This window comes from Agelaius tricolor, unplaced genomic scaffold (assembly GCF_023055355.1).
Source record: "Agelaius tricolor isolate 1412-34295 unplaced genomic scaffold, bAgeTri1.0.p SCAF_43, whole genome shotgun sequence".
NCBI classification, from domain to species: Eukaryota; Metazoa; Chordata; class Aves; order Passeriformes; family Icteridae; genus Agelaius; species Agelaius tricolor.
In genome coordinates, this window is record NW_027269303.1 from 2,183,955 (window position 1) to 2,203,235 (window position 19,281).

The 19,281-nt window shown below is 50.4% G+C and overlaps 1 protein-coding gene across 1 annotated transcript in view; it reads right to left on the bottom strand.

The window, feature by feature from the left end:
* LOC139604076 (uncharacterized) overlaps positions 1 to 19,281 on the bottom strand; it is a 1,261,625-nt gene that overhangs the window by 667,924 nt on the left and 574,420 nt on the right.

Below are 19,281 nucleotides of genomic sequence, written 5' to 3' on the forward strand. Positions count from 1 at the left end.
GCTGGGAGGAACTGGAATACGCTGGGAGTGATTGAAACCACAGTTGGGGTAAATGGGAGCAACTGGAACCACACTGGATGATAATGGGAGCAGCTGTGCCCATGCTGGAGTCATACTGGAACTGAGTGGGATCATACTGGGAGTGCCTTGAAAAGTATTAGGAGTATCTGAGAATGACTGGGATCCTGCTGGAACCAGACTGGGAGTGACTGGAAAGGTGCTGGCTGTGACTGGAACCATGCTGGAGGTGACTGGGAGCAACTGGGCCCACACTGGGAGTGACAAGGGGTCACTCTGGGCATGACTGGAATCATACTGGGAGGATCTGGGAATGACTGGGGTCATACTGGGAGTGACTGGAACCACACTGGGGGGAGGGGACTGAGTACAACTGGGATCATCCTGGGAGCCACTGGGATTACAGCAGGTGAGAATGGATCCTGACTGGGGGGTACTGGAAGCTACTGGGCCCATGTTGGGAGGAAAATGTGGCACATTGGGAGCAACTGGGATCAACTGGAAGGTACTGGAACCATGCTAAGGGGACTAAGGACACAACTGGAGCAACTGGGTGTGAGACTGTCCGAAATTTCCCTCATCTGCCTCACGATTGTCATTGGGGACCACTGAAGAAAAGACCCCCTGTCTTAAATCTCTGGCCCTGTAGGAGAAAGTTCCATGCTACGGGCCCTGAGACCTGAGAGCATTGCTAAGCTATTGTTTCACAGATGTGTTTACTGTATGCTACACTGAGCTCCATGAAAAGAAGAGAAGGACATTCTGCCCTTTTTGCAACAATAGCTCTGGGATTCTTCCCCCACCTCTGGCTGGACTTCTCTCGAGTTTTGGGTGGTCCTCCAAAGAAGACCCCTCTCGCTCCTTTGCAATCACTGTGACAGACAAACTGAGATGTAAGAAGCCTCTTCACCAGAGAAAAACCGAGACATGAAATCCCTCTGTGAGAAGGGCCCCTCTCACACTTTCCAAGGACTGGGACTGAGACCCCCAACCTGGGGGAGGTGTGTGGGGGAGGCAAGCTGACCAAAGCGAGATGGATGTTGCAGGTGTGAGCATTGGACCACAAAGACAATGGCTCTCGCCCACTGCTGAGAACATGGACTGTGTGTACCCTTCTCTAAATACCATTCTTTCCCCCAAAGATACAATAGACTACCTTTGATTCGGTTTCAAGATCTATTCCCCTTCCCCCATCAAAAGAGAGTATAACTAGAGTCCAGATGGACTGCACCGCTGAGATCTGCCCGGACGTGACCTGGTGAACTCCATTGGCTGGACATCGAAGGACTTCGCCATTCTACGTTTGGTATCTCTATACCCATTCATTCCCTCCCTCTTTTCCCTTATTTTTTCCTTTTTGCCCTGCTTCCTCCCCAACACAGTTTTGCTGTGGTTATTTCAAAAGAGGTGCATTGGTTTGGATTATCCCTGCAAACCCCCTTGTACCATGTCGGTTCTTTTGCACTCTGAGATCGCGAACAATCACAAAACAAGTTTGTAAGGATGGATCGTTGTCACCCTGGGTTTTTAAGATTTTCTAAGCCTTCTGATGTTGACATTCTTGTAGTGAATTTTCTCACACACTTTCTGTAAATAACTTATTGTTTTGCATTCCTTTATGGAGGAGGAGAGAGTTGATGGACTGTTGGTTTAACCAGTGGCATTGGAGAGGTGCCACTGTCACCCTCCAATCCACTGTCACTTTTGGAAAACTATAAATGTTGGAGTCAGAAAATAAATGGCCCTTTTTTCTCTTTCACCTTGAGAACGGTGTGAGCGTGTGTTCTTTTGTGTCCTATAGCGACATCTGGTGACCCCGACGTGTGTATTGCAGCAGATTGCGGTGAGGTTTTCCCCCCCCCCCCCCCTTTGGTGCTTTGCCTGCGGTTCTCGGGGTAATGGCGAGCGCTGTGGGTTTTGAGGAGGATCTCCTCCTTTTGGATCTTTGGAGGGGGGTCCTGGAGTGGAAACAGATTTCTGTTTCCTGGGATGACTTTGAGAGATTGTTTCTGTGGGCCCGGGAGCGAGGGTTTCTTTCGGGTCCTGAGAGGGTGTTCTCCAGGGAGGAGTGGTCTCGTGTGGGGACCCGCCTCATGGAAGCCCTTTTTGATGATTGCACTCTAGATGCGGGACCGCTGCTGGTGCAGTGGAAGAGATGTGTGGAGCTTTGGGAGGGGTCTGGCTCTTGTACCCCTCGGAGTTCCCAGGGAAGCTCTTCTGCCTCGGACGTGGAGGAGGGGGAGTTTGAATTTTTGTCCGATGTGGAGTCCCCCTCCCCACCTCCGGACGGTGTGCTGGGGGGCGGAGCCCCGTGGATTTCTGTGGGCTCTGTGGATTCGGCGGGCCGTCCTCGTCCTGCTTCGCCCGGCGTGGGCGGTGGGGTGGGGGACAGGTTGCCTTTTCTTTGTGCCTTTCCGGTTCTTGAGGGCCAGCCTCCGCTTCGGCTTGAGTCTGGTTCGGTGACGACCTGGTGTCCGAATTGCGGTGTTTCCACGAAGTTCCCCCTGGACATGGCGGGGGCGGGGTCGCCCACCTCCGGGCCGGGCTCATCGGCGGGGGGGGTGACTTCGCCCGTCCCTGGTCCTGCGCAGCCTGCTGGGCATGCACAGTCAGTGGAAGCACCCGGGGGCGGGATGTCACCCGCCCCTGGGCCGGCGCAGCCCGCTGAGGGTGGGCAGTCGGTGGACGCAGCCGGGGGCGGGGCGTCGGTCGGCGTTCTGTCCGGTCCCGCTCCGGTGGGCGGGCAGCCCACCTCTCTCTGCTCGGTGGGGGCGGTACCGGCTGGGCGGTCTTGTGATTTGGGACGGACCCTCATAGGGGGCTTGCCGGGCTCCCTAGTGCCATCCCGCAGCGACTCAGCTGCGCGGGCTGCGTCTGTCTCGGCGTCTCGTCCCTCCCCTGTGTCGGGGGCCGGGGGCCCCGTGCCGGTCTCGTCCCGGCCCGCGCCGGATTTGCGGGCCGGGATGGTACCTGTGTCCACCGGGGCGCCCCCTGCTGGAGCTGTAACACGACAGGGCGCTGGGGTGTTTACCTTTAGCGCACCTGTTGACGCGACCAGCGGGAGGCCGGCGGGTGCCTGGGGCCACGGCACTTCCTCGTCGAATTTGTGGACGCTTCCTGCCTGTCAGGTGACCGTGCGTCCCAGGCATCCCGAACGTATTTGGCGAGAGGCGAAAACCAAGACTGACGAGATGAATGAGCCTGTTTCCTCGCGGCACCTGCAGGGTCGCGGGGCGGGCTCCTTTGGCTCTGCCGGTGCTGCGGGGGGCCCAGGGCCGAGTGGTGTTGGCCTGGCTCCCAGGCGACTTTCGTCTTTTGCCCCTGTTGGGCCTGAGGACCAGGGAGGTTCAGGTGCGGTGGCTTTGCCAGGGGATCCTCAGGTTTTCCCTGTGCTCAGGGGTGTTGCTCATAACACCTATGAACCCCTTTCATATAAGCTGGAGAAGGAGCTCCGTGAGGCAGTTGCTCAGCATGGTTTGGGGTCCGCTGAGGTTACGCGGACTCTCCGGAGGGTTGATTCAGACAGGCTGACGCCTTACGATATCCGTCGTGTGGCACGTTCTCTTTTTGACCCTGTGCAGTATGGTGTCTTTGAAACCAAGTGGGCTCGGTTGGCGGCCCACGCGGTGTCGTGGAATGCTGCACTGGGTCCGCAGGACCCCAGGCGTGGGGTTGTCGCTGACATGCTGCTGGGAACAGGGCTTTATGAGAATGTTCAAGGGCAGGTTGGATTTGATCCCCTTGTGCTTGAACAGTGCCACTCGCTGGGCATGGCTGCGATTGTTCAGACCCTGGAAATGGCTGCTCCAAGGCCGCCGTTCCCGACCATTGTCCAGGGGGATGACGAGCCTTTCATGACGTTTGTGGAAAGGCTGATTGCATCCGTGGAGAGGCAGGTGCCTGATCCTGTGGCAAGGAGCGTTACGATTACGAACCTTGTCAAGTGCAATTGCAATGCTGCTTGTAGGAAAGTCATAGTGGCTCTGCCTGGTGATCCTACTGTCTCTGAGATAGCGGAGGCCTGTGCAGACATCGTCCCCCAGGATCGGAAGTTGGCTGCCGTGGCTGCCGCTGTGCAGCCGGTTTGGACGGCGCCGCAGGGCAAGCAGCCGCAGCGGGGGATTGCACAGGCTGGCAAGAAGCAGGGGAAGAAAGCGCAGAAGGTGAAGTTCCCCATGTTCTTGTGTGGTCGGTGTGGTAGGCCAAATCATATGTCTGATGTGTGCAAGGCGACTGTTCATGCTAATGGCCAAGCTTTGCCAGGCTCGGGAAACGGCAAGCGGAGCGCGCAGGGGGGACGCATGCGGACACAAGCTTCTCTCCAGACCCCGGTGCCGATGGAGGTCTCCTTTGCCGGCTTGCAGCCAGCACCCGGGGATCAGCAGGAGTGGATGTCTGCACTGCAGCAACAGTTGTGTTAGAGTCTTCTCAGATATGCAAGGTTCCCCTGGATGCCTTTGGTCCCTTGGGTGGGGGCATGAGTGCTCTCCTTATGGGGAGGTCTAGTGCCACCCTTCAGGGCATCATTGTGCACCTGGGGCTCATCGATGCGGATTTCACGGGGCAGATTTGTGCCATGGTCTCCACACCCACCCCCCCGTCACGATCCCGAAAGGGACACGGCTTGCTCAACTTGTGCCTTTCAAGTCCTCTGTTTGCAGGTCGGCTGATCAGTCGCGTGGAGCTGGCGGTTTTGGCTCCACTGGGCCACCTCAAGTTCACTGGACTGCTGTCCTGACCAAGGACCGTCCCAAGATGCTGTGCACCCTGTCTGTTCCTGGTGCGATGCCGCCAGAAGTCCGCGTTCGTGGGCTTCTCGACAGCGGTGCTGACGTCACGGTTCTCTCCCTTGTGACCTGGCCCTCAGAGTGGCCCTTGGATCCGGTGGGGACATCTGTCGCTGGCCTGGGAGGGACGGCGCAATGTTATGTGAGCCAACGGCCTGTGCTGGTCACGAACCCAGAGGGACAGGTGGCCTGGGTTAGGCCTCATGTTACTTCTACTCCTGCCAACCTTTGGGGGAGGGATGTTCTGTCTGCTTGGGGGGTGCGCATTGGGACGGATTTTTGATGGGGGCCACTGCAGTGAAGGGCGCAGAATGTCCGACGCCTCCTATACGGTGGCTGGTTGACAAACCTGTATGGGAACAGCAGTGGCCCCTCCCTGAAGAGAAGTTGAATGCCCTTCGGAATCTGGTGCAGGAGCAGTTGGACCAGGGTCATCTGGAGCCTTCCACCAGCCCCTGGAACACCCCTGTCTGCTGCATCAAAAAGAAGTCTGGGAAATGGAGGTTGTTGCAAGACCTCCGAAAGGTTAATGCCGTGATGGAAAGCATGGGAACATTGCAGGCGGGCATGCCATCGCCTACCATGCTTCCTGCAGACTGGCCAGTCCTCATTGTGGATCTGAAGGATTGTTTCTTTACAATTCCTTTGCATCCCGATGACAGACCGAAGTTTGCCTTCTCAGTGCCAGCAATTAACGAGGCTGAGCCTGCACAGAGGTATCAATGGAGGACATTGCCTCAGGGCATGCGCAATTCTCCGGCCATATGCCAGTGGTATGTGGCCCGTGCCTTGTCTGGAGTTCGCAGGCAGTTTCCTGATGCACGTCTGTATCATTATATGGACGACATTTTGGTGGCTGCGTCCACCCAGGACGAGCTGCTGAGGATTCAGCCTCGGTTGCTTGATGCTTTGCATGCTCAGGGACTGCAGGTGTCTCCGGAGAAGGTCCAACAGCAACCACCTTGGAAGTATTTGGGGGTCAAAATTCTGGAACGGACGATCCGTCACCAGGAGGTGCAATTTGTGCATCCTGTGAGGACACTGAATGATGTTCAGAAATTGGTGGGTGTCATCACTTGGTTGCGTCCGTATTTGGGAGTAACCGATGCGCAGCTGTCTCCTCTGTATGATTTGTTGAAAGGAGACGCTGATCTAAAATCACCTCGCACACTGACCCCTGAGGCGCATAAGGCGTTGGAGGTGGTTCAGCGAGCTGTTTCGGCTTGCCAAGTTTATCGCATTGATCCCTCCGTTGATGTCACTGTGTTCGTCACCACTCCAGATTCATATCCCACAGGTATCATTGGTCAGTGGAGTGACAATTGGTCTGATTCCTTGCACATTTTGGAATGGGTTTTCCTGCCCCATCAGCCGCAGAAGATGGCAACTGCGTTGTTTGAATTGATCGCTCGCTTGATAATCAAATGCTGGCAACGGTGTTTGCAATTGATGGGTGCGGATCCCGCAAAGATCATACTCCCGGTGCAACGGGAGGATTTTGATTGGAGCTTTGCAAACAGTGTGTCCCTGCAGAGTGCTCTGGAAAATTTCTCCGGGCAGATCACTTATCATCTGCCCAGCCATAGGCTACTGCATATGGCAAAATCCACAAAAATCTCTTTGCGGCCCAAAAATAGCCAGGAACCCGTGCAAGGACCCACTGTCTTCACTGATGGTTCAGGGAGGACTGGGAAGGCCATTGTTACCTGGAGGGACGGATCTGAGTGGCAGGTTCTGGAAGGCCACGAGGATGGGTCAGCCCAGTTGGTTGAACTGAGGGCTGCTGTCATGGCATTTGAAAGATTCTCCCAGGAGCCTTTCAACTTGGTCACGGATTCCGCCTATGTGGCTGATATCGCACAGCGGTTGGGTCATTCGGTCTTGAAGGAGGTCAGTAATCCTGCCTTGTTTCACTTACTGAAGACCTTGTGGTGTGCCATTCAGGCCCGGGTTCATCCATTCTATGTTCTGCATGTGAGGAGTCACACCACTTTGCCGGGCTTTATAGTGGAAGGTAACGTGAGGGCTGACAAGCTGGCTAACCCAGCATGGGTAGCGCCTCAGCCTGATACACTCGCGCAGGCCAAGGCATCGCATGGGTTTTTCCACCAAAACGCACATACCCTGCAGAAGAAGTTTCAGCTGACGCCAACTGAGGCTCGTGACATTGTTGAGTCATGTGATGACTGCCATGCACTTGCCCCGCCTTTGCCGGCAGGGGTGAACCCCAGAGGCCTTAGGGCCTTGGAGCTTTGGCAGACCGATGTCACCCTGGTTGCCGAGTTTGGCCGGCTCAAGTATGTGCATGTCACTGTGGACACGTTCTCCTCTGCAATGTGGGCTTCGGCTCACACTGGGGAGAAGGCCCGCGATGTCCTTGCGCACTGGAGGCAGGCCTTTGCCGTTTTGGGCATACCTTCTGCGGTGAAAACCGACAATGGTCCTGCTTACGCATCGCAAAAGGTGCGGCAGTTCCTGCAGTTGTGGGGTGTTTCGCACAAGTTTGGAATCCCTCATTCCCCGACTGGTCAAGCTATTGTAGAACGCACTCATGGTACTCTGAAGCGGGTTCTTCAAAAACAAAAACGGGGAATGCAGGGTGAAACCCCGCAGAGTCGGTTGGCAAAAGCTTTGTACACAATCAATCATCTCACTGTGCCACAGAACTCAAATAACCCTGTCATTTTGAATCACCATCTCTCGTTGCAGGCTGCGGACGAGGCACATCAGCCTCGAGCGAAGGTTCGGGTGCGGAATTTAGTCACCAAACAGTGGGAAGGTCCCTATGACCTTATCGCTTCGGGGCGCGGGTATGCTTGTGTATCCACAGATACTGGGGTACGCTGGGTACCTTCGAAATGTGTTCGCCCTGACCTGCGACCGCAGAGGCAGAATCCAGCCGATGAGCAAGACGGAGACCGTGACCAACCTGAAAGGGATCAAGCGGGCGGATCATTGAGTGATGACTCAGATGCAGATGACAGGAGTGATCGCTCTGATGATTCGTCCGCAAGTGGACACTGAGCATTGTTCATGTTTTCCTTTTTACATTGTTCATTTTCTTTTCTTTTTCTTTTTAAATGGAAAAAGGGTGAGATGTCACCCTGAGTTTTTAAGATTTTCTAAGCCTTCTGATGTTGACATTCTTGTAGTGAATTTTCTCACACACTTTCTGTAAATAACTTATTGTTTTGCATTCCTTTATGGAGGAGGAGAGAGTTGATGGACTGTTGGTTTAACCAGTGGCATTGGAGAGGTGCCACTGTCACCCTCCAATCCACTGTCACTTTTGGAAAACTATAAATGTTGGAGTCAGAAAATAAACGGCCCTTTTTTCCTCTTTCACCTTGAGAACGGTGTGAGCGTGTGTTCCTTTGTGTCCTATAGCGACAGGTGGTGTGGAAGATGAGGAGCATATGGGATGCAATAGGGTCCATTTTGATCGAATGGTTGTACAGTTTAACTCCCACTGAGTCCCAAAATTCAATGGTATGGATTTCATCAGCAGAGGTGTCTGGAAAAATTTTAATGAACCATGACAGGATTGATTTTATTTCATTTTTTGAAAATATTGTGTCATGATCAGTGAGAATTAAAGCATCCTTATACGCTCCTTTCTACTTTGGACATCTGGCTGCCCATTTTTCTCTTTCTCTGCCTTATGGGGAACAGCCACCAGAACACCCCAAATTAGTCATGGAACATGGGTGCATATTGTAAAAACACAGTGGCAGAATGGGCAATAAATGTCTTGCATTTCCCCAAACCCACCTGCAATCCTATGCAGGTGAAACCGTCGTTGTCCCTGCCGATCCTGGTCAAGGTCCCTCAAAGCAACGATGAATCCGCTGGGCCCAGCACAATCCAAAATCCCGGGGAGCCCTGGCCTATCCATCAGCTAACCCCAGCTGACATGACTGACACAGGGAGCCCTGAGTGTCATGGTCCCTGTTCGGGCGCCAAAGGTCACAATGAGGGTGGCTGTGACAAACCTCTCTGGTTCCCTGACTTCAGGACAAGGGTGGGGAAAATGAAAAGGAGCAGGATCGATGGAGTTGTTTAAAAGGAATTTTAAAACCAGGGTGAAAAGCAATAAACATGGAGAAGTCGAGCACAGTATGAGGGGCAGGATCCTAAGACCCGAGACAAAGGGGAAGTAACAACATAGACACTTGGGGGTAGAACACTCTAGAACAATAACCCTATAGGGGAAACAAGTAACCAACAGGGGAATAGAACTTGGACAAGGTAGCATAACAACATTAAAGGCTTATGGGGGAACTCTCAAGCTCACCCTAAGTTAAACGAATGATTCCCAGGGCTTGAAACTCATGCCCAATTCTTTTGGGGTAAAATCTGTCTGACTCTGAGTTACAGCTGGGCTAACTCCCACACCGCTGCTTTGCTCTGGTCCCTTGGGACCATGCAGCCTAACAGAGCCACAATGATGTCCTTGGTTCCACGAGGCTCCATAGTGTCACAATGGTGCCTTGGATCCATGGTGCTCTGCAGTGTCACAATGGCCCCTTCATTTCACAAGGCTCCCAAGTGTCACCTTGGTCTCCATAGGAAGGAAACCACGGAGCCCTCGTGTTTCAGGAGCTGATGAACGGCAGCCACCAGAGGCCAAGGCAAGCCTGACCTGTCTGTCCTGGCAGGTTTGCTTGGACCAACCCTTGGATATTTGAAATTATGAATGTGGAATCCTAATTTCAGACATTTGTGCCTGGAGAAGGATGATTTTTTCCATACAAGAAAAGCAGACAGCCCTTTCCAGTGTTTGGAAAACAGGTGAGTTCTGGCACTCAGGAGTTAAAGACCAGCCAGACCTGTCTGTTCTGGCAACTTTTGTCTGGCAGTAATCCTTGGATACACAGAAATTTAGAGGTGGAATCCAAATTTTGGCCATGGATACCTGGAAAAGATGGACAGTTCTTTTCCATACAAAGGAAAGCCCAGAGCCCCAGTGTTTCAGGGACAGATGGGAGTGGCCTTCCACATTCCAAGGTCAGCCAGACCTGTCAGGTGACCCCTGGGAGGCCAAGGCAGCCACACCTGTTTCATGTTCCCTTGGTTCCACAGGGCCCTGCAGTGTCACAATGGCTCCTTGCTCCCATGATGCCCTCAGGTGTCATAATGGCCCCTTGGTTACACAAGTCCTTAAGGATCTTCATGGTCTCCATGGTTCCACAAGGCCCCACAGTGTCATGATGGTCCATTGGTTCCATGAAGCCTGGCTGTGTCCAATGGCCCCTTGGTTCCATTGGGGCCCAGTAATGCAACAATGATTCCCTTGGTTCCACAAGTTCCCATAGTGTCACAATGGCCCCTTCCTTCCATGAGGCCCTGCAGGGTCACAATGTTCCTTTGGTTCCATGGGGCCCCACAGTGTCACAATGGTTTCCATGATTCCATGGGGCCTTGCAATGCCACAATGCTCTCCATGGATCCAGAGTGCCCTGCAGGATCACAACGGCTCTTTGGCTCCATGAGGCCCTGAAATGCAGCAGTGGCCTCTTGGTTCCACAAAGCCCTGCTGCTTCACACTGGCCCCTTGGGACCATGTGGCCCAACAGAGCCACAGTGATGTCCTTGGTTCCACGAGGCCCCACAGTGTCACAGTGGCCCCTTGGATCCATGGTACCCTGCAGGGTCACAATGTTCCCCTTGGTTCCACAAGTTCCTACAGTGTAACAGGTTCCACAAGGGCCTGCAGTGTCACCATGGCCCATTGGTTCCACAATGCCCTGCAGTGTCACAATGGTCTCCATAGGAGGGAAACAAGTGAGCCCCAGTGGTGCAGGGGCAGATGAGAGGCAGCCACCAGAGGCCAAGGCTGGCCAGACTTGACTGTACGGGCAGATTTTGTCTGGGAGTAGCCCTTGGATATAGGGAATTTTAGACGCAGAATCCCAATTTTGGCCATGGGTGCCTAGGCAAGAAAGGCAGTTCTTTCCCATAGGAATAAAAGCACAGAGCCCCAGTGCTTCATGGTCAGATGGGAAGTGGCCCTTGACATGCCAAATTCAGTGGGATCCTGTCAGACAGCCCCCAGGAGGCCAAACCAGGCAGACCTGTTCCATGTTTCATTCACTTCATGGGTGCCCACACTGTCACAATGGTCTCCTTGATTCCATGAGCTCTGGCAATGTCACAATGGCTTCTTGGTTTCATGAGACCCTACAGAATCACAAGGGTCCATTGGCCCCACACAGCCCCGCTGTGAAACAATGGCTCCTTGTTTCTATTTTAAATCAATCACAATCAAACCACAGTTTGATCATGGATCCTTGCTTCCATAGGGCCCATGATTTGCACAAGGGTCTCCTTGATTCCATGATTCCTGGACTCCACAGTCTCACCATCGTTTCCTTGGGTCTCCATTGTCACAACTGACCCATGGCTCCATGAGGTTCCGTAGTGTCACCGTGGTCGCTGTCAGAGGCTGGATGAGATCCATGTCCCGAGACACCTTGGGATGCTCGGAATGCCCGTGTGGGGCCAGGGCCGGGTCAGGCCTTGGTTTGTGGTGGGACAGAGCCCCGCCCCCAGCCCTGGCTTGGCAGAGCTGTCAATCACACAGCAGGGGCGGTGCTAACCCAGCTCTGATTGGCCAAGTTGTCAATCAATCACACACCAGCAGCTGGTGCTACCCTGGCTCTGATTGGACAAGCAACTGGCAGTCCCACCTCAGGGGCGGGGCCATGAAGGCCCAGGGGGTTAAAAGCCGGAGCATGAGGCCAGCCCAGGGTCTGGCTCCTGCCTTCTGCTGGGGTTCCTCTGTTGGTGATGCTGGAACCCCAGCAGTTGGTACCCATGTGCGTGTCTTTCTATGGATCTTCTGTCTTTCTGTTGTTCTCTATTTCTTCTCCTTCTAATCCTGAAACACTTTTGGGTAACTTCTCATGTTAAGGGTTAAAGGATTTTAGGTTAAATGTGGGGAATCCAGAGCACAGGGAATATTTCTCTGTCTGCTCTGAGGGGTCCTGACCCCCAGAGAAACACTGCCTTTAACCTTTACCCATGGAGAGGACTTCCAGGACTTTGAGACAGATTAGAATTTACCAAAGTGTAAAATAGATCAGAGGGTAGGCTCCCTAACAGTTAAACCCCTGTAAATGGAGCAGAGCCCTGCTCCCTACCACAACTCAAACCCACCACCACTACTGTGCAGCTGTGGTGCCCCAGCAACCATGGCTGTGGTTTCTGTCAGCTGCAGTTTCTGTCTGCAGGATCCCAGCTGCTGAAGGAACAAGTTCAACAGATCTAAGTAGAAAAGATCACAAACAGAATTGATGAATTCTTTGGACAGTGGGGACTCAAGGGTTGGGGGCTTGCTGTAGTTAAAAAGGTTTTGTGGATTTTTATTGTAATTTTTATTGTTTTGCTTATGTTTTCATGGTTTTTATGCTGATCATTGTTCCCCAGGGTACCAGACAACCACCACCACTCAGTAAGAAAGGAGAAGAGCTGAGCGTCAGAGGTGGTGGAGAGCAGGTCAAGACCAACAGCCCCGTAGGTCTTTTTTTTTGAAAAGTGCTGCCAAGCCTGGACAATTTTATAAAGAAGACCCAGGTCTCACCCCCAAGAGCTCTCAGGCCAAGCTCACAGGAACCCCCAGTCCTAGTGCTGAGCGGGGGGAAGATTACAGGGACAAGGATAAAGATGGGAACAATAATTACAAAGGGACAACAGGACATTTATAAACATTTTAATTTACTTTTGGTTTCTTATGGGAGAGAGTTTTCTAAAAGGGATCTGGAAAGGATCGTTCGGTGGCTTTACAGCACGTTTCCTGGTGTGTCTGCAAGACTCCATATTTAACATTAACTTTTGGGACCTAGTTTGTGTGAAGGACACTATGGCACCTCGACTGCTGCCCATGTCCTCTGCCATCCGAGACCCTATGCCATCATGCAGCACGTCGAGGCCTCCTGCCTTTGGTCACCTCTCCCATAAAACCCCTTCTAGCTTCTGTGAAGTTCCCCTTATTCTCTTCCCCTCTCATTTTCCCACACCCTCCCCAGGCCCTGCTCCAGAGTAGCATTGGCTGTGCCATCCTGGACCCTCCTTTCCAAGGTGGTGATGGCCACACCACTCGGAACCTGTTCTCCCGCTCTTCACCTTCTCTTCCTGGCCCTGATCTTGCCTCTGGCTCCACCTCTGGAGGCTGTGACCACTCCATCACAGGACACATCTATTCCAGGGAAGATGGAACCAGAAACCCCACTGCAGAAACCTCCTTTTGTTTACTCCCCCAAAATGGTGATGCCCATAACCCTCCTAGCAGAGCCCCAGACAACTTGCTGCAGCGACCCAGCACAAACATCAGGGCTTCCACTCCTTCTCCCGAGAGGATCTCCCACTTCATTGCCTCTGCTGGCGCCATAGGGCCCCTCCAAAGCCAGGCCAGTCCATCAAACAGTTTGGGACCTGTGTTTCAGCATTGAGAGCCTCCTTTGAATGCGGCCATTGCCATCCAGACTCCCCAAAGAAACTTTGTGTTTCACCAAATTGTGCCTGTGCCAGTGCTCACCGCCATGGATTGCAGCGGCAGGCACCTCCAGCATGCCATGGCAAACTGCACTCAACAAAGTTTGACACCCAGAGCTCCCAAGCACAGCTGGTGGAGGAGGAGAAATCATCACCAAGCCTGCTCCAGACAGCAAATTAATGTAACTGTGCAAGTTTTCTGTAGAAACCCTAACACTTCCCTTTTTATTCCCCCTTCCTGGTAAATATATTTCAGTTGTACTTAGATCATTTTAATTTTAAGCGAGTTTTAGATCATGTTTATATCACAAAAGATATGTTTGTTTGATTAACCTTTTCCAACCCCCCAGTCTTCATTAAAAAGGAGTAGCTTGATTTAATAGGACTAATTTAAGTGATGTAAGCTATTAAATACCAGAATTATTATTTCATTTGTTAATGTTAATTTAGTTTTTACAGACTATTATTATCTCTTTTCATTTTAATATATACATAAATGTAAATAGTTCTCAACTAATATTACAAGAAGTTAATATGACACAAACAATCCTAACTCCCATTACTCATGTTAAGTTTTTAAATCCCTTTATTTTAGTCAATTGGAAAAATCAAGTTTCCAGAATACACTCTTTATACCCTATTATCCTTTATGCAAGGAACCCCCAGAAAAACAATATCTCATGATAAATGTGTAAGTCTAATTTGATGCTTGATTTTTCACTGGTTTAAAAAGTTTTTTACAAATGATGAGTTTCATTTTGTGTTTTTATAAATTATGTGTTTTACTTTCGTACTTGATGTTGCAAATTACAATTTTTGTTAGCAGAAAAGTAACAGAAGTTTTAATTAGAATGAAAAGCAAGTGAAAAGAAGGTGTGCGTAAGCTGTTTGATTGTAAGTCAAGAAGTGATAGTATAGAATACTTGAAAGATGTTTAAAGGGAAGAGAAAAAGGGGAAAGAGGAAAAAAGGAAAAAGAGAAAGTAAGAGAGTGAGCAAAAAAGAGAAGGACTAATTTACTAAGAATAAGGGTATTAAGTTGAGAGCAAAGAAATGAAAGAAAAGGCTTTAGTTAAGTGTTACTTTAATTATTACATTAAACTTACTTTCTTACCTATACCTTTTAATCTTCTTGTGTGTACCCCCTTCATGTTTAGTGTTTTCATTAAGATTGTTTATTGTCTCAAGTTTAGCTAAAATTATCAGTTTTATAATTGTTATTGTCATGTTAATAGTGTTTTACTGTTCATTATTATGTCCCTGGGAATCCCTTTATGAGTTGTCATAATCTATCTATAAGTTACCTCATAAGTATTAACTAATTTAAGGGCTATAACTTAAATTATTCCCCTGTTTCTAAACGAAAGAAAAAGGGGGAGGTGTGGGGTTCCCCCGCCCCAGGAGGTGGGGATTCTACCCAGACAGAGAGCATCAGGCGAGGGGTGTGATTTAAAGAAGATTCCACCCCTCCATGCTGTGGGCTGTGACCCCGGAAGCCCAGGAAGAAACACTCCACTCCATTTTGTCAAATAAGGAATGGCCCCAGAATGTTCTTCTTTTCCTGTACTCCCATTAGTTCAAATTCTACTGCAATGTCCCCGCCTTAGTTTTTTCCATTGATTTTTTTTTCCTTAGTTTTTTCCTTGATCCACCCCTTTGCAGTCCCCTGCTCCTCCTGCTATTGGACCCCAACCCTAAACACCACCCCTACCCTGTCATGTAAAATCCATGACCCTCCACCCCTCGTTTCTTGTCTGGCACAATAAAGGATCCTGGGTTTTGCTAAACCCAGACCCATCCTGTTGCCTTCCTGTCCCTGTTGGTCACCGGTGGCTGCCTGAGGTCTGAGACTCCGGGGCCCGGGGGAGTTGTTACACCACAGGCCCCTGGACCCGAATGCCAGCCCTTTGCCATGGGAAACCAAACTCACCACTCCAGTTTCCTGATGTCAGTTTGCAGGAGGCGCTTGGCACTGCCAGGGCAGCCTGAGTTGGAGGTGGTGGCAGGTTGCCTCTGGGAGACATCCTGAGCTGTTCGGGATTTCAGGAGGCAGCACCCACTTGGGGTCACAGGCCCCTGGACATGAACACTGGTGGAGGAAAGATCCAATGTTAAAAGCATCACCCAGGCAATGCTCTTTTGACAAGTTCTGCCCTGAGCTTTCCTTAAGAAGATCTGAAATGTTCAATGTCACCAGCAAAAGCTCCTGCAATGGCTGCTGGCCAGCAGAGCAGGGCTGTCAGCTGTGAAACAAGTGCTGCCACAAGCAGCAGCTCCCCCAGGGCAGCAAATCAAGAGCTGGGAAGGAGCTGATCTGACGGCCAAATCTCCTTAGCTCCTTCTGAAAGAGCAGGAACAGTTCCTCATTCCAATGTGGTGGAATGCTGGGCACCACAGCTCCAGGTGAGGACTGGACACAAGTTTGCTCCCACTGAGTGCTGTGATGGTTTCTGCAGGAACTCTGGGCCCCTGTGCTTGACAGGCACAATGAGGAGAGAAGGAGCCGAGTGCACTGATGTGGAAAAAGGATATGTAAAAAGTTTTTAGAGCCTAATAGAAGGCCCACACAGTATGAATCTGTATATAAATCTTGAGACAAGAAATGCTCACTTAAAAATGCCATGGAATAGGACAGATATTGTTGAGAGAGAAATGGAGCTAGAAAAAAATTTTGAAAGATGGCCTTGCAAATAAGACTTTGGAAAAATAAAGCTATGAAAGATGCATTGTAGGGGGACCCACAAGGGGTAGTTTGAAATAATTGGCTTTAAGGCATCTACAACATGGTGTGGAAAAAAAGCAGATAGACCAAGAAACACTTAAAAGGTATTATAATTAGGAAATAGTCAGCTTCTGATTGTGATGGTGTGAATTATAAGATCTGTATTGTCTCACCCTTTTCATGAGACTGAAAATGGAATAAAAGTTTTTAAAACACCTCTCAGTTGTCCCATTTCTAGGTCCCGAAAAGAGTATTATCCAACACACTGACACACCTTTGCCTCGAGCATAACCCAGCCTGCACCAAACACACTGAAAGTTTTCCCCTTTGGCCCGTGTCTTGAAACATCAGGTCTGCTGTTTGACAGCTCAGGTTGGTTTGGTGTCAAGGAGTTTCCCTCAGAAATACTGGGTTTGTCTTCCTCTGTGCCTTCCCCTCAGCAGCCTTGGGGATGCTCCTATGTGAAGCCATCTGTCTCACACAGTTTGAGACAACTTAAAACAGGATATTGTGCAATAAGTCATCTCCTCTATAGTGTTCCAACAATCCCTTTCCAGCAATATGAAGTTATTACTAATAGATGAAAGTGGAAAACCCCCAGCAGTTTATTAACAAACAGAATCCCCCCATGACACGCGTTCCAAGAAGGCGCCGGGTTCTCTCTCGGGAAGAACAGGAGCTGTCACGGAGCAGTTCCAGCAGCTGATGGAAGCTCGGTGGCTCGTCCGGCGTCGGCTTTCTCCCATGGCAGAGCTCCCTGGAACGGTCAGGGCAGGGGAAGCAGCTGGGCTGGGGCCCCTCGCTGTCTTTCCTCCCTGGCATGGCTCAGCTCACAGACTCTCGGGCTGGGAGCGGGGCTGCTCCGCTTCTGCCGGCACCATGTCCCTGGGCTTGGACAAACAGTTTTCTGCCAGGAGAGCCCTGCACACTGCTCCACAGATCTCTCATAAAGGCCCAAACCAACTCCAAACACTCTGTCTGCAGCAGCTTTTCACAAAGGGCTGCAGAAATCCAGGACAGCTGCAAGTGAGTGTCGGAAGGCTCTTGTCTTGCTCCTGACAGCAGAATTCTTGATGATCTTATGCAATTTTATTCAGATGTAACATGAGAGCTGAGGTTTTTTGTTAAAATATTTCATGATGAGTAACAAGCCTTGGGAGCATGAGGTACAGGACTGACATGTGAAAGCATGAGCATATCCTCCAAAGTGGCCAGTTTAATTGTCCATTTTATTATTCTTGTATTTACTCCACACTAATAAGGAAAACCAAGCTTTGCTTGGAGGCAAAACAGGCATGGGATACACTACAGTCCTTCACAGGCTCACCAGGGCTGGCAGTGACAAAGCAGGCAGTCTGCTTCATTGTGAACCACTACAGAGCCACATCCCAATCTGGTTTAAGTAGCGTGGTATTATTAAGAGCTCCTTTTCTGCATGAGATACACAAAGGAGATCCCAAAGGATTTTCATGCAGGCATGCAGTAAAGAACTGGTCCTGCTGTCCTAATGAAGGATGGCTTTGGCAATTACACTCTTCCCATTCATCTTTTGATGCAGACACTTCAGGTTTTCCCCCACACCCCTGCAGGGCTGGCAGTCACTGTTTCCCATTTCCTGTTCTTCCCTAGAGATGGTGAATGGCTGCTTTGAAACAAAAAGCCCTGAGATCTGGACAGCTCGAAGGAGCGTGAAATGCTAATTCAGTGCTCATATTGGTAATACCCAGGTCTGCACTTCCCAGTCCTCTGAAGCAGCAGCAGCAGGACCATGCATCATTCCTCTTGGTGGATGTTCATGTTTCTGATGTGCAAGAGCAATGGCTTTGAGGAGGGACAAAAATGCCCCTCCTCAAACAGTGGGTGTGCAAGGAGATGTGAAGTTTCACAGCGTTTTCTAGGATATTTCAGAAAGATCTAAGAGAATATTGTGGCATGGAGTAGGTCCCTAATTTTGTCTCCAGAGAAATCCCCAAAGGGCACATTCACTCTGCTGCTGATGGCAACCCCATAAGCTCATGGACCCGTTTTCCCTGCAATGTGCCACCCTGCCTGGGCTTTACTAGGCCAGGACTAGACCCAGAGCTAAGCAAACACATGCAGCCAGGTGACATTGTGTGACATCAGAAGCTGGCAACCAAGAGTACAGTTTGCACTGGGGCCAGAAGTGTTTTTCCCTAAGACAAAGCAAATTGAAATGTGAAGTTTCAAACTTCAAATGATTATGAAAGGAAACTGCAGAATAATTTCTGGAAGGGCAGCATTGTCAATGATCATGCAGCCCACCAAGAGCTGGAGCTGAATCCAGAATTGCTTCTTCCAGCTGTGCAGGAATTCATTACACTGGCAAGCACTGGTCCATGGGAACAAATGATACCCTAGCTCTGGGCTGAATGGCATCCAGGCTGCAGTACAGATTGGAGGAACCCTTGTCACTTGTTATTGGCCTTCCAGTGCATTCATCCTTCTGCAAACAAGGTGCAAACAACACAGCTGGACTGCTGTCCCAGGTAAATATACATACAGGTGACTTTTCCCTGTGAGCCAGATCTGTGGGAGGTTGCAAAGGAGCAAAGCTTTGGGATTTGGGCACACTTCTCTTTGTTTCTTTGCTCAGGCCTTTGGTGAGCACAGAACACACCTAGGTAGAAAACCTTTGACTAGACAGGATCTTTTGGATCCATTGTCCCCCAAACAGGTCAATGGTGGCCCCGTTGTAATGCCAAGTAACAAAGAGCAGCACAAATGACACAAAGAAAACACAGCCAAAGAGGAAGAGGAGAGGCCCGAGGAGGAAAGGATGTGGTGAGACATTGGCACATTGAGCTGCACTCCCATAATCTCTAGGCTAGCAGGTCCTGGTCTCACATTCTCCTCTTGGTTTATTTAAGTTTTATTTGTTTATTTACTTTTTTCATCATCAAAAATATATATAGTTAAAAATACATCATCATCAAAACTATATATAGTTTAAAATACATCAAAAATTCTAAAGATACAATCAAAACACATTAATTCAAAACTACATCTAAAGATCAGAACATATGTACAGCTGTAACTATGAAGCCTAATGCATCAATCCTATTCTTCAAAGACTCTTCATGCAGGCAGCAGCTTCTTCCTGAGCTTGGAGGAAAGAGAGCTCTTCTGGACGGGAGGCGAGGACTTTGTGGGTGAGGGAACATCAGAAGTGTCTGGAGAAAACTTCTCGGTAAGACTGTAACCAGCCAGATCTGCAAAATGGAGACACAAAGTTTAACAGCGG